We start from the raw sequence: 12,126 nt of genomic DNA, 5'->3' as shown, positions 1-12,126 counted from the left end.
TCTGTCATCCTAGAGAAGAGCAGAGTGGTTTAAAATCCCCTTGGCAGAGCAGTGACACCACCAAGGAAGTCCATCCATCACAGACAGAGGCATAGCCCCACATATCCAGCAGTTGGAGGTGTTGTGGAAGTCCATGTAGGAGTGTGCCCATAAGATGAAAACATTGTCCTGAGTTGAAGTTAAATTCAAAATCATGTTGATGAGGACAAGCAGCAGGAGTTATTATGTGGCTTCATCCTGAAGGGGCTCATCTGGGATCTTCTTTTCTTTCTTCTTAAGGATGATCTTAGTCCCTCGAGGGTCAGCGGGGTCCCTCTGTGCAATCCACTCAGTGTTTTCTGGGTCTGCATGGTATGCTTTCTTCACCCTCGTATGATGGCTCCAAGGGACAATACCTGCAACTTTAACTGCAGTAGGGATAGTTAGAGTAACAGTATAGGCCCTTCCACCGAGGGGCTAGTGAATCATGTTTCCAATCTTTGACCCATATTTGGTCACCAGGTGTAAACTCATGAATCTGTTCCTCCAAGGGAACAGCACTCTTTCTTGTACAAACTTAGTTACCTGATTTATTACCTTACCCAGTTCCATCTGCCGTGAAATCCCATCCCCCGTTACCTGAGGCAAATTGGTTGACACCTGTTTTATTATAGCAGGGGGTCTCCAATATACAATTTCATATGGAGAGTAGCCATGAGATTGTGGGGTCATCCTAAGTCTGAGTAGAGCCATCGGAACCAAGTCCACCCAGGAGCAGTCAGTCTCTATGATGCATTTGGAGGGTGTCTCTTTAAGTGTTCCGTTGGTCCATTCCACCATCCCAGAACTCTGGGGCCTGTATGCAGTGTGCAGTTTCCATTTGATGTTTAAAGTTTTGCTTGCTTCTTGTACTAAATCAGCTATAAAAGCCAGGCCATTGTCTGATCCAATGCTGGTAGGAAATCCAAATCTGGGAACTATCTCCCGAAGCAGGGACTGGTCTACTTCTGATGCTCTTTCAGTCCAGGCAGGAAAAGCTTCTACCCATCCCGAGAACGTACATATCACGACCCGCAGGTAATGGTAGTGTCAGTAAGGTTTCATTTCAGTGAAGTCCACTTCCAGGTGTTCAAAGAGCAGCCTGCCTTTTAGCTGAATCCCCAGAGGTTTCTGTCTGTGCCAAAAGGCAACATTGACCTGTGAGCAGGCAGTGCAGTTCTGAGATTCTGTCCCACATAGGGGAGAGAGGCGGGGAACCAAGAAATATTTTCGAATTAGCTCTTCCAGTTTATCATGGCCTAGGTGGGTCGCTTGGTGTGTTTGGCTTCCCAGAGTAGGTGCCAGCTCCTCTGGTACCAGTAATTTGCCACTTGGCAATTCCCACCATCCCTTTTCAGTCTTGATAGCCCCTTCTGCTTTGGCTCGTTGGTTTTGGGCTTCAGTGTATTTTGGAGAGTCCAGAGTTAGCTCAGGCAGCTCCACCAATACGAGAGCTTTAACAGGGGCTCGCTTGTCGCCCCCACGCCCTCGGCTGCTTGTTTAGTGGCCTTATCTGCCAGTCTGTTTCCCCGAGCCTGGGTTTCCCCGGGTATCCTCTTTCTGATGTTCTCGGCAGTGTATGACTGCAACACTGTCTGGTTCTCAGATAGCATCTAATAGGCTCAGAATTTCTTCCTTATTTTTGGTATGTTTTCCACTAGCTGTCAAAAGGCCTCTCTCCTTATACAGAGCCCCATGTACACGTGTGGCAAAAGCATACCTGGAGTCGCGGAAGATGTTTACTTTCTTGCCTTTTGACAGCTGGAGTGCGCGAATCAAGGCCCATAACTCAGCTCGTTGAGCAGACCAGTGTTGTGGCAAGGAGCCAGCTTCAATGATAGTCTTTTCTGTGACTACAGCGTGACCCAACAGCCATTGTCCTTGTTTTATCAGGCTAGTGCCATCAGTATATAGGACCCAATCAGGGTCCAGAATCGGTTGGTCTTGGAGGTCCGGTCTGCTAGCGTAGACCTCTTCCAAGACTTCCCTGCGGTCATGAGAAGATCCACCCTCTCCCACCAGAAGGAGTGTGGCTGGGATTAAAGTCTGGCAAGGCTCAAAACGGAGGTTAGGGTTTTCACATAACAGCCCTTGAAACTGAATAATCCAGGAGTTTGATAGCCATTTGTGGGGATCTCCTCATAAGAGTGTGTTGACCTCATGTGGGACTCTTACGACCAGATCTTGGCCTAAAGTCAATTTAGTAGCTTCTCGTACTAGTAGGGCAACTGTGGCACTTGCTTGCAAGCATCTGGGCCACCCGGTGGCAACATTGTCAAGACGCCTTGAGAGAGAAGCTACAGGCCTGTCCCACGTCCCCACCATCTGAGTTAACACTCGCATTGCTGTTTTGTCTTTTTCAGTTACATACAGAGTAAATGGCTTGGCAAGGTCTGGCAGCCCTAAAGCGGGGGCTGATATAATTGCCAACCTTAGTTCATCAAAGGCTTTTTGTTGTTTTTCAGTCCAATTTAGCAGATTCTCCTCAGGCCCTGTCAGGAGTTCATATAAAGGCTGGGCCATTGGGGAATATCCTGGAATCCAGATTCTGCAAAACCCAGCAGTTCCCCCAAACTCCTGGACCTGCCAACAAGTCGTAGGTGTTGGGATCCTCAGGATTACCTCTTTTCTGAACTGGTCTAATAACCTTTTGCCCTTCTTTAAAACAAACCCCAGATACCTTACCTCCTCCTTGAAGATCTGTGCCTTCTTCTTCGACACCCGGTAAGCTGCTTCCATCAGCAGTTGGAGCAGTGCTTTCATCCCTTTCCAGAATTTTTCCTTGGTCTTGGCAGCCAGTAGCAGGTCATCACATATTGTAGGAGCCAACAACCATACTCTTCTGAATGGAATGAGTCCAGGTCAGAAGCCAAGGCTTCCCCAAAGATGGCTGGGGAATTCTTAAACCCTTGTGGGAGACGAGTCCAGGTTGTTTGTTGTTTGGTTCCTCCGACTGGATCTTCCCATTCCAAGGCAAAGACGGGCTGTGATGCTGGAGTGAGGCATATACAGAAAAAGGCATCCTTGAGATCTAGGCAAGTATAAACTTTAGTCCTCGGTGGGAGGAGGCTAAGTAAGGTATAGAGGTTTGGAACAGTGGGGTGTAAAGCCACAGTAGCCTGGTTGACTAGCCTGAGATCTTGCACAGGCCTATAGTCCTGTCCTCCTCTTTTGACTGGCAGGATTGGCATATTCCAAGCCGATCGGCACTCTGCTAGAATGCCCACCCGCTTGTTCCAATCTATTGATGTGGGGTATTATGCTGGCCGGGGCCTCTATCAGTAGCGGGTACTGGCACTTTTTAACTGGAATGGTGCCTGGGTTGAGTTCTATTATCACTGGGGCTTAATGTTTAGCCAGCCTGTGGGGAGAGGGGGTTGTCTTCCGCCCAGACCTCAGGGAATAATTGAGTTAGCTCTCTCTCATGCTCTTCCAGCCCACCTGGTTTTTCCTTTGGAGGCTCATGCAACCTCCACTCATCTTGGGGTGGGTATTGAGAGAGAGAGCAATAAGTCATAGTGCCCACCCGGAAGGTGGGCCTCTCCTCAGGGGAGAAAGTCACTTGTGCTCCTAGTTTGGAGAGCAAGTCTCTTCCCAACAGGGGTACTGGGCACTCAGGAATGTAGAGGAATTCATGAATCACTTGGTGTCCCCCTATCTGGCATTTTCCGGGCTGGCAGCATGATTTAATCATCTCTTCTCCTGATACCCCAGTTATAGCGGTAGTCTTTTTGGGTAATGGTGCCACAGGTTTTACTACTGACAGTTCTGCTCCTGTATCCACCATAAAGTCAATGTTTTGGTCCCCCACTTTTAAGGTTACCACAGGCTCTTGGGGACCTGGTATCTCTGAGCCCCAGCAGCCCTATTTAATTTTCAAGTCGGCAAGTCCCACAACTGCGGGAGCTTCCTCTTCCCTCCTTGCCTTAGGGCATTCATTCTTCCAATGGCCAAAACCTCGGTACCGGCACACTGGTTTGGGCTGTAATGGGGCCTGGGGCCTCCACTGGGACCGGTTGAAGGTCTGTCTTGTCCCTGGGGCGGGAGGAGGTTTTTCCGGAGGGCCCGAGATAGACTTTCCCAGAGCAGCAGCTAGCATTGCAAATCTCTGGTCTGTTCTCTTTTGTTCCTCTTTATATCTCTTTTCATATTTCTTTTCTATTTGTGTCCCTGTTCCAGAACACTTTGTCTGCTATTTCAATTAACTGGGAGCTGGACATGGACAGCACCCCTTCTGTCTTTTGAAGCTTTTGCTTAATATCAGGGTATGCCTGTGAGATGAATGCCGAGTTTACAACAATCTGAGAGCCTGCAGCTTCCAGGTTATAGGTGTATAAAGTCTATAGGCTTCGCAGTCTTTTATAAAATTCAGGTGATGCATTCCCCTTCTGAATTACCCCAGCAAGTTTTGACATGTCCATTGGCTTACGGGCTCCCCTCTACAGCTCTTGTATAATGGCTGTCCGATATCTGTCTAATTGAATCCGCCCTTCTTCTGTGTTACGGTCCTAATTAGGTTTTATCAGTGGGGAAGACTTGCTCTATCCACCCTTCTGGGTTTGCAACACCTTCTGGAACCATCTTTCATAACCATTTTTTTGCTTCCGTATTAATTCTGTATCTCTCCTCAGTACTGAAGAGAGATGTCAATAATTGCATGACATCATCCCATTGTTGGTCGATGGGTGTGAAAGATGGTTTCCATCAATCTAGTCATACCTTGTTGGAGAAGGCAATGGCACCCCACTCCAGTACTCTTGCCTGGAAAATCCCATGGACAGAGGAGCCTGGTAGGCTGAAGTCCATGGGGTCGTTAAGAGTCGGACACGACTGAGCGGCTTCACTTTCCACTTTCCACTTTCATGCATTGGAGAAGGAAATGGCAACCCCCTCCAGTGTTCTTGCCTGGATAATCCCAGGGATGGGGGAGCCTGGTGGGCTGCCGTCTAGGGGGTCGCACAGGGTTGGACACGACTGAAGCAACGCAGCAGCAGCAGCAGCCATACCTTGTGGCTCTTCTGAGTAACGGGGTATGCTTTTGCCAATTTAGTATGTCAGTTGATGAGAGAGGCTGGTAGTAATAAGCTACAGGAGCTTGATGGTAATTACTGTCCTCCCCTTGCAAGGGGGGTTGTTGGACTTCTCTAAGAGGCATCTGTAGTGGTGCCTTTCCCTCCGGCTCTCTGGCAGAGCATAGTCTCTGCTTAATTCCAAAGTCTCCCTCCCCTTGTTTGGAAGTACTTACAGGGAGCAGAGGATAGAGCTTGGGGCGTATGATGTCAGCAGTGGTTGAATCCGATGGGTTGTAGCCTGTTGCTCCTTCAACACCTTGCCAGAATGGCAGCTCTACAACCTGTGGGGCTGTCAGGAAGACTGGTGAAGGGTGGAGGCTCTGGGATGCTTACCAGCCTCTGGTCAGTTCCCTGTGGGGAGGCTCTCGGCACCATGGGAACATTGGTTGGTGGGATCATCATCCAGTATGGTGGCGGGCAAAGTTCTTCCCTCTCTGGATCCTGTAAGATCTCCTTTTCATCTTTGGTTATTTTTTGAGCCATTAATATCTTCCCCTCTCCATTTTGGATATAAAATCAGGCCCATGTGGGGGGTCCTGGGCTATCCCTAGCCAAGAGTCTATGTATGGGAACTGATCAGGGTGTCCAGGTTTTCCCATAACTATGGCATAGACTGTCTTTATTAAATTTAAGTCCATGGTATCATCTGGTGGCCAACTGACTCCCACTGCGGGCCACTCGACCTCACAGAGTGCAGAGCCAGCTGGGCGTCATCTTTGTCCCATCATTTCAGTTCAGTCGCTCAGTCATGTCCGACTCTTAGCCACCCCATGAATCACAGCACGCCAGGCCTCCCTGTCCATCACCAACTCCCGGAGTTCACCCAGACTCACGTCCATCGAGTGAGTGATGCCATCCAGCCATCTCATCCTCTGTCATCCCCTTCTCCTCCTGCCCCCAATCCCTCCCAGCATCAGAGTCTTTTCAAATGAGTCAACTCTTCGCATGAGGTGGCCAAAGTACTGGAGTTTCAGCTTCAGCATCATTCCCTCCAAAGAAATCCCAGGGCTGATCTCCTTCAGAATGGACTGGTTGGATCTCCTTGCAGTCCAAGGGACTCTCAAGAGTCTTCTCCAACACCACAGTTCAAAAGCATCAATTCTTCAGTGCTCAGCCTTCTTCACATAGTCTCCGTCAAATCCCTTTATGAAGTTTTTAATCATATTTTCTAGTACAGTTGCCTTAGATCCGTTTCCTCTCATTTTTCCTACCCTCTCGTTGATGTTTCCTTTTCTTTTTTTTTGGCTCGAGAAGCACTCGGTATCCCAGGTATTTTTGGTATTCCACTCGATGAAACACTTAAACTGCCAGTCTGCCTCTCATCTAATAGGGTCAAGGAGGGCTTTACCTGCTAAGTCCCAGAGGATGGGGGGGAGTCAGGCATTGTTTCTCTTGCAGCCTTATTCGTTTAAACCAGACCACCACAGCATCCACAACCTCTTCTCCCCTTTGCTTTAGATGCCCTTCTTGTCCCGGTGGGCTTAATTGGGTGAGGATGAAAACACAGATCGATTAGATACCCCACATCCCAGGCTTCTCCTGGAAAGGCCAATTCATACTCACTGATATACTTTTTTCTTTCTACCTAACTAGTTTGAGGGGATTGGGGTTTTGCAGCAGATAGGGCACCTCCTGGGGGAGGGTAGAACACAAGCACACAAGGACCAAGTTTCTTCTCCTTAAAATCCCCTGGCAATTGCTTGGTAATAATTTCCCCAAGACAGCGTGGCCACCACCTCCTAAATGACCTTCACAAATTTCCTTCCTAAGCCCTAACACACTCGTTGACCTGTGTACCAAGCAATCGCTGCCACCTGCCTATTCCAGGCTCCTGTGGGTCTGTGTCCCTTCTAGTCCCTCCCAGGGGGGTGATCAGGCCCCCTCTTCCACCCTGCCAGGTGGGTTCCTCCTCACCTGAGCACTCAGTTCCCCTGCTGCTGTCTGGGAGTTGAGAAGCAGAATCCTTCCAGAAGGGCGAGGCACCCTCCCACCTCTAGAAGATTCAAGCCTCAAGGCCTCAGAGTAGTCCCAAATGGGACTTGTCTCAGTGAGGAGTTTCCCAGCCAATGCACCAAATGTTGTAGCTGTGCATTCCAGGAATCAAACTCACTCAAAAGGACATGCAGATAGTGGAGTGCAATTTATTACACTGGTGGGCCCAAGGCAGAGTCTCCTCTTAGCCAAGGACCCTGACCAGTTTTTGTGAAAACCGTATATACCCTAAGTGTACGTGCTCAAACCCACCTCCCCAAATTCTCTAGTCTGAACAAAAGAAAAGAAAGATACAATCAAAGTTAACCCATGATTCGTATGCCTTAAGCCCAGGTAGTTAACAGTGGATAATTATCAATATGCCTGTGGTCATACTCCAATAAGCATAATAGAATTTATGATTCTTTTTGGTTAGGGTATTTTTTTTTTTACAGATAATTAGGGTATTTTTTTAGGCAACAGAGTGTCTAGGTATGAGCCCTGGGGCTCTTCCATCTGGTCCGATTTTCTAGTTTGTATGTTGTTTCCATAGATACAGGGCATATAGCTCAAAGTCCACAGTCCCATCCAAGATGGAGTCCTGCTTTCAAGATGGAGCCTGTTCTGTTTCCTCCTTCAGGACCAGATGCCATGATCTTCATTTTTTAAATGTCGAGTTTTAAGCCTGCTTTTTCACTCTCCTCTTTCACCTTCATCAAGATGCTCTTTAGTTCTTTGCTTTCTGCCATAAGGGTGGTGTCAGCTGTATATCTGAAGTTATTGACATTTCTGCCAGCAATCTTGATTCCAGCTTGTGCTTCATCCAGTCCAGCATTTCAAATGTCACCCTGCTTATTTAACTTATACGCAGAGTACAATATACAGCCTTGACATACTCCTTTCCCAAGTTTGAACCAGGAGACAGGGGGTTGATTTATTCAAAGCACTGAAGGAAAAACACGTCAACAAAGAATCCTGTAGATGGCAAAACAGAGAGTTGTTTAGCACTAGGCCTGCCTTGCATAAAGAATACTGGACAGTAACTCAAAAACACATGTCTATATGGGGAAAAATAGGAAGTCACCACACAAGCCAAAGTCTTAGAAAAGACCTGAGAAGATCTTCAGCTTACATCTCAGGTTGGTCCTCAGCACAGAGGAACAATTAGAACAAAACCAGTATCAGTAAACAACAAACCCTGGGGAAGAGTGGGACCCTTATTTCCAGAGTTACCACATTACTGCACTCAAATGTCCATTTTTCAACAAAAATCAGAAGGCAGAGGAGCAACATCATCAAAATGGTGGAATAGGTTACTATCTTCCCTGAAAGAAAACTGATTTGGACAAACGCCCACAGACTAGACAGCCTTTGTAGGAGGCCCAGAGTCCAGCAGAGTGTTCCAGCACACTGTGTGGGAGGCCCGGAGTCCAGCAGTGGGTGCCAGCACGCTGCTGGACAGAAAATCAGATGCTGGATCCATTGAGGAGGGTACGAGAAATGGTCCGATTTTTCCCGTTTCCCCCACACTCCCTAAGGTGACAACTCAGGACTAAGGGTAATGGAGAAGGGTTAATTTTAAATTTACACTGGATCTGCTTCTGTGACTTTAACCCTTTTTTGTTATACACAATGCCCTGCCTCAGGGAGATAACCTGAGCTGCCCACCTGTGAAGGACTGTAAGGAAGTGAAACTAACACATTCCCCTGCCTACGGGTTGCCATTTGCAAAAACTGAATAGTCTTTGTTTCCTCACCTCCCCCTCATCTCTGATTCATAAAAGATCCTGGCAACCAGGTCCAGACAAGATGGCTATTTTGAGGCACAAGCCTGCCATCTTCCCAGTCAGCTGGCTCCCAGATTAAAATCTCTTCCTTGCCCCTTGGAGAGCACCCACCTGATGCCCCCTGCCTCCCTGTGCACATGCTGAGAGCTGTGAGAACGCACTCGGGGAGTAAGGGAGCCTGAGCAGAAAGCCACCTGAGTCAGCAGGCCCGGGAGAAACCACCGGATGAACCATTCGGCATCCCTTTCTGTCAGCACTCAGCCAGGTTTGGCAGGATCCAGAGAGGGTATGTGTGCGTCAGCATTCTGCCACAAGAGGTGTGGAGCAGTTGTCCCCACAATAAAGATGTGAGAATTCCTAGCACAGCCCACAGAGGGTGTTTCTCTCCTGAAGTCAGCCAGTAAGGACTAGAAGTGGTTACTCTTCTTCAGATGTGAAAACAGCAACACAGGACTTCAAGGAATATGAAAATTTGAGGTCCAGTTATAAAATATATAAGGCACTGGGATGTAATGTACAGCATAGGGAGTACAGTCAGTAAAACTGCAGTAACTTTGTATGATGACAGAAGGCTCCTGGACTTAATAGTGATCAACTTACAATACATGAAAATGTTGGATCACTATGCTGTACACCCCAAATATAATACTGTATGTTAACTATACTTCAGTTAAAATCTTTTTAAAAAAGAAACTTTAAGGAAACATGACCATCAGTGGAACACAATAACTGTGTCTAACGACCCCAAAGAAATGGAAATCTGCACTTTACCCAATAAATAATTTAAAACAGCTGTTTTAAGGAAGCTCAACAAACTACAAAAAAAACATAGAAGAACAATTCACCAAAATCAGGAAAATGATACATGAACAAATGAGAAGTTCTGTAGGGAGAAAGAAAACATTGTGAAAAAAAATGTACAAATTCTTAGGCTGAAGAATACAGTGGATGAAATTACAAATGCAATAGATAACATCAACAGCAGAATGGGTCAAGGGGAAGAAAACTTGTGAAGTAGTAGATAGGAGCTTGAAATCATTCATTCAAAGAAGAAGAAAGATGAATGAAGAGTGAAAATTCTGTGAATTATTCTATAATTTCCTTAGACTAAGAACATTAGATTAAAAATTAGATTAGATTTTAGATTAAAAATCCCTTAGATTAAAAAACATTTTAAGAAGTATTAGGGTCTCAGAAGAAGAGAGACAAGAGTCATAAAGCATATTTAAAGAAATAATGGATGAAAACATCTCAAATCTGGTGAGAAATTTTGATATCCAAGTTTATAAAGCTAAAAGTTACCCCAAATTTTCAATACAAAACAATCTTGTCCAGTTTTTTGATAATACTGTCTAAAATAAAAGATAAAGGTAGAATTTTAAATCAACAAGACAGAAAAAAAGTCTCTCTAATATGAGGGTACTCCTAGAAGCTGAGTTCTCAGTAGGAAGCTTTCAGGTGAAGAGAATGGGTAGATATAATATTAATAAACACTCTTGAAAATGCCAACAAAGAATACTTTACCTGGTAAATTTTTCTCTCAGAAATTAGGTAAGGTAAAGACTTTTCCAAACAAACAAAAGCAGAGGGAGTTCATTAGCACTAACACTGAAATGAGTTCAAGTTGCCATGAAAGGGCATTATACTCCTATGAAAACAAAGGATGCAGGTAGATAAAGAAGATAAGGATAAGCATGTAGCCAAATTCAGCATATTCTAATACTGAATATGGTTGTGTGTTAATCATTTAACTCTTAATATAAACGTTAAAGGACAAAGGTAGTAAAAGTAACTATAGCTATAAAATTTGTTAATACATGATATAAAAAGGTAAACTGTGACAAAAAAACATAAAAAGTGAGGGGAGGTAGAGGTTAAAAATCAAGTTATCATCAGCATGTAATAGACTGTTATATCTGTAAAATGATTTACGTAAGCCTGGTGGCTCAGTCCCCAGATTTGGTGGCTCAGTGGTAAAGAACCCGCCTGTCAATGCAGGAGATACATGTTCAATCTCTGATCTGGGAGGATGCCCTGGAGAACGGAATGGCACTTCTCAGTAAAAACCCACTCAAGTATTCCTACCTAGGAAATCCTATGGACAGAGAAGCCTTGCAGGCTACAGCCCATGAGTTGCAAAGAAGTCAGATGACCTGGGGATACACTGGGCTACATCTAATGGAAGCTGCCGCTACCACCACTACGATGGTGTACCTGGAGGAGACTCAGGATGCCAAACACAGTATACTGGCCCCAGATGGCTGAGGTGCATAGTAAAGGAATGTTTTCAGAGAGCATCATCCCATACACAGAAAAGTGCTAAATTCCTTACCTTCAGACATCTGGTTTTCTTTTATTAACAGCAATCCTTTCATGTTCCAACTAACTAAGTGGTCTTTATTGCAGAAACTTCTATCTATCCTGGCTCCCTCCTTGCCTCTTTGGAGCAGTCTCTCAGTTATCTGCAGTCCTCAGTTTTGCCCACCAGATAAAACATAACTCTCAACTTTCAAGTTGTGCATTTTTTTTTTCAGTTGACACTAAAAAGACCCAATTACTGACAGTGGAAAAATTAAATAGGGTTAGCTATGGAAGTAACTCTGAGCAATTTATTTACCATGATCAGATAGTCTCCACTGGATTAAACCTCCATATCATTCCACCCTATCCTTCAATGTCTGCTGAGAAAACACAAAGAGAACTTGAGAAAACACACTAGTTTATAGCTCATCCATTCAACAGGTGACATTAGAAAGACAATCTGTGGAATGTTAGATTAATTAGTTAAGCTAGGTTTTATCTATTAATAGAAAATACATTAGTATTCTTACCAAATATATAATAGTGTACAATTACCAAACACCAAAGAATATTGCTGAAGTTGAACGGTTCTATGAAGACCTACAAGACCTTTTAGAACTAACACCCAAAAAAGATGTCCTTCTCATTATAGGGTACTGGAATGCAAAAGTAGGAAGTCAAGAAACACCTGGAGTAACAGGCAAATTTGGCCTTGGCATACGGAATGAAGCAGGGCAGAGACTAAGAGAGTTTTGCCAAGAAAATGCACTGGTCATAACAAACACCCTCTTCCAACCACATAAGAGAAGACTCTACACATGCACATCACCAGATGGTCAACACCGAAATCAGATTGATTATATTCTTTGCAGCCAAAGATGGAGAAGCTCTATACAGTCAGCAAAAACAAGACCAGGAGCTGACTGTGGCTCAGACCGTGAACTCCTTATTGCCAAATTCAGACTTAAATTGAAGAA

The 12,126-nt window shown here is 45.3% G+C and overlaps 1 long non-coding RNA gene across 2 annotated transcripts in view; it reads right to left on the bottom strand.

The window, feature by feature from the left end:
* Nucleotides 1–597: 597 nt before the first annotated feature.
* Nucleotides 598–12,126, bottom strand: part of LOC113880099 — a 48,366-nt gene continuing 36,837 nt past the window's right edge. Inside the window, exon 3 of one of the 2 annotated variants that reach the window (XR_003507587.1) lies at nucleotides 598–3,010. This is a non-coding gene — a long non-coding RNA (uncharacterized LOC113880099). Of the gene's footprint in view, nucleotides 3,011–7,897; nucleotides 8,037–12,126 lie in introns of those variants that run through there. The other variant, XR_003507588.1, reaches the window with a different exon arrangement.

The sequence above is a fragment of the Bos indicus x Bos taurus genome, chromosome 21 (genome assembly GCF_003369695.1).
Source record: "Bos indicus x Bos taurus breed Angus x Brahman F1 hybrid chromosome 21, Bos_hybrid_MaternalHap_v2.0, whole genome shotgun sequence".
Classification (NCBI taxonomy): Eukaryota; Metazoa; Chordata; class Mammalia; order Artiodactyla; family Bovidae; genus Bos; species Bos indicus x Bos taurus.
Note: the sequence above shows the minus strand (reverse complement) of the source record. Positions and strands in the feature narration are given on the sequence as shown.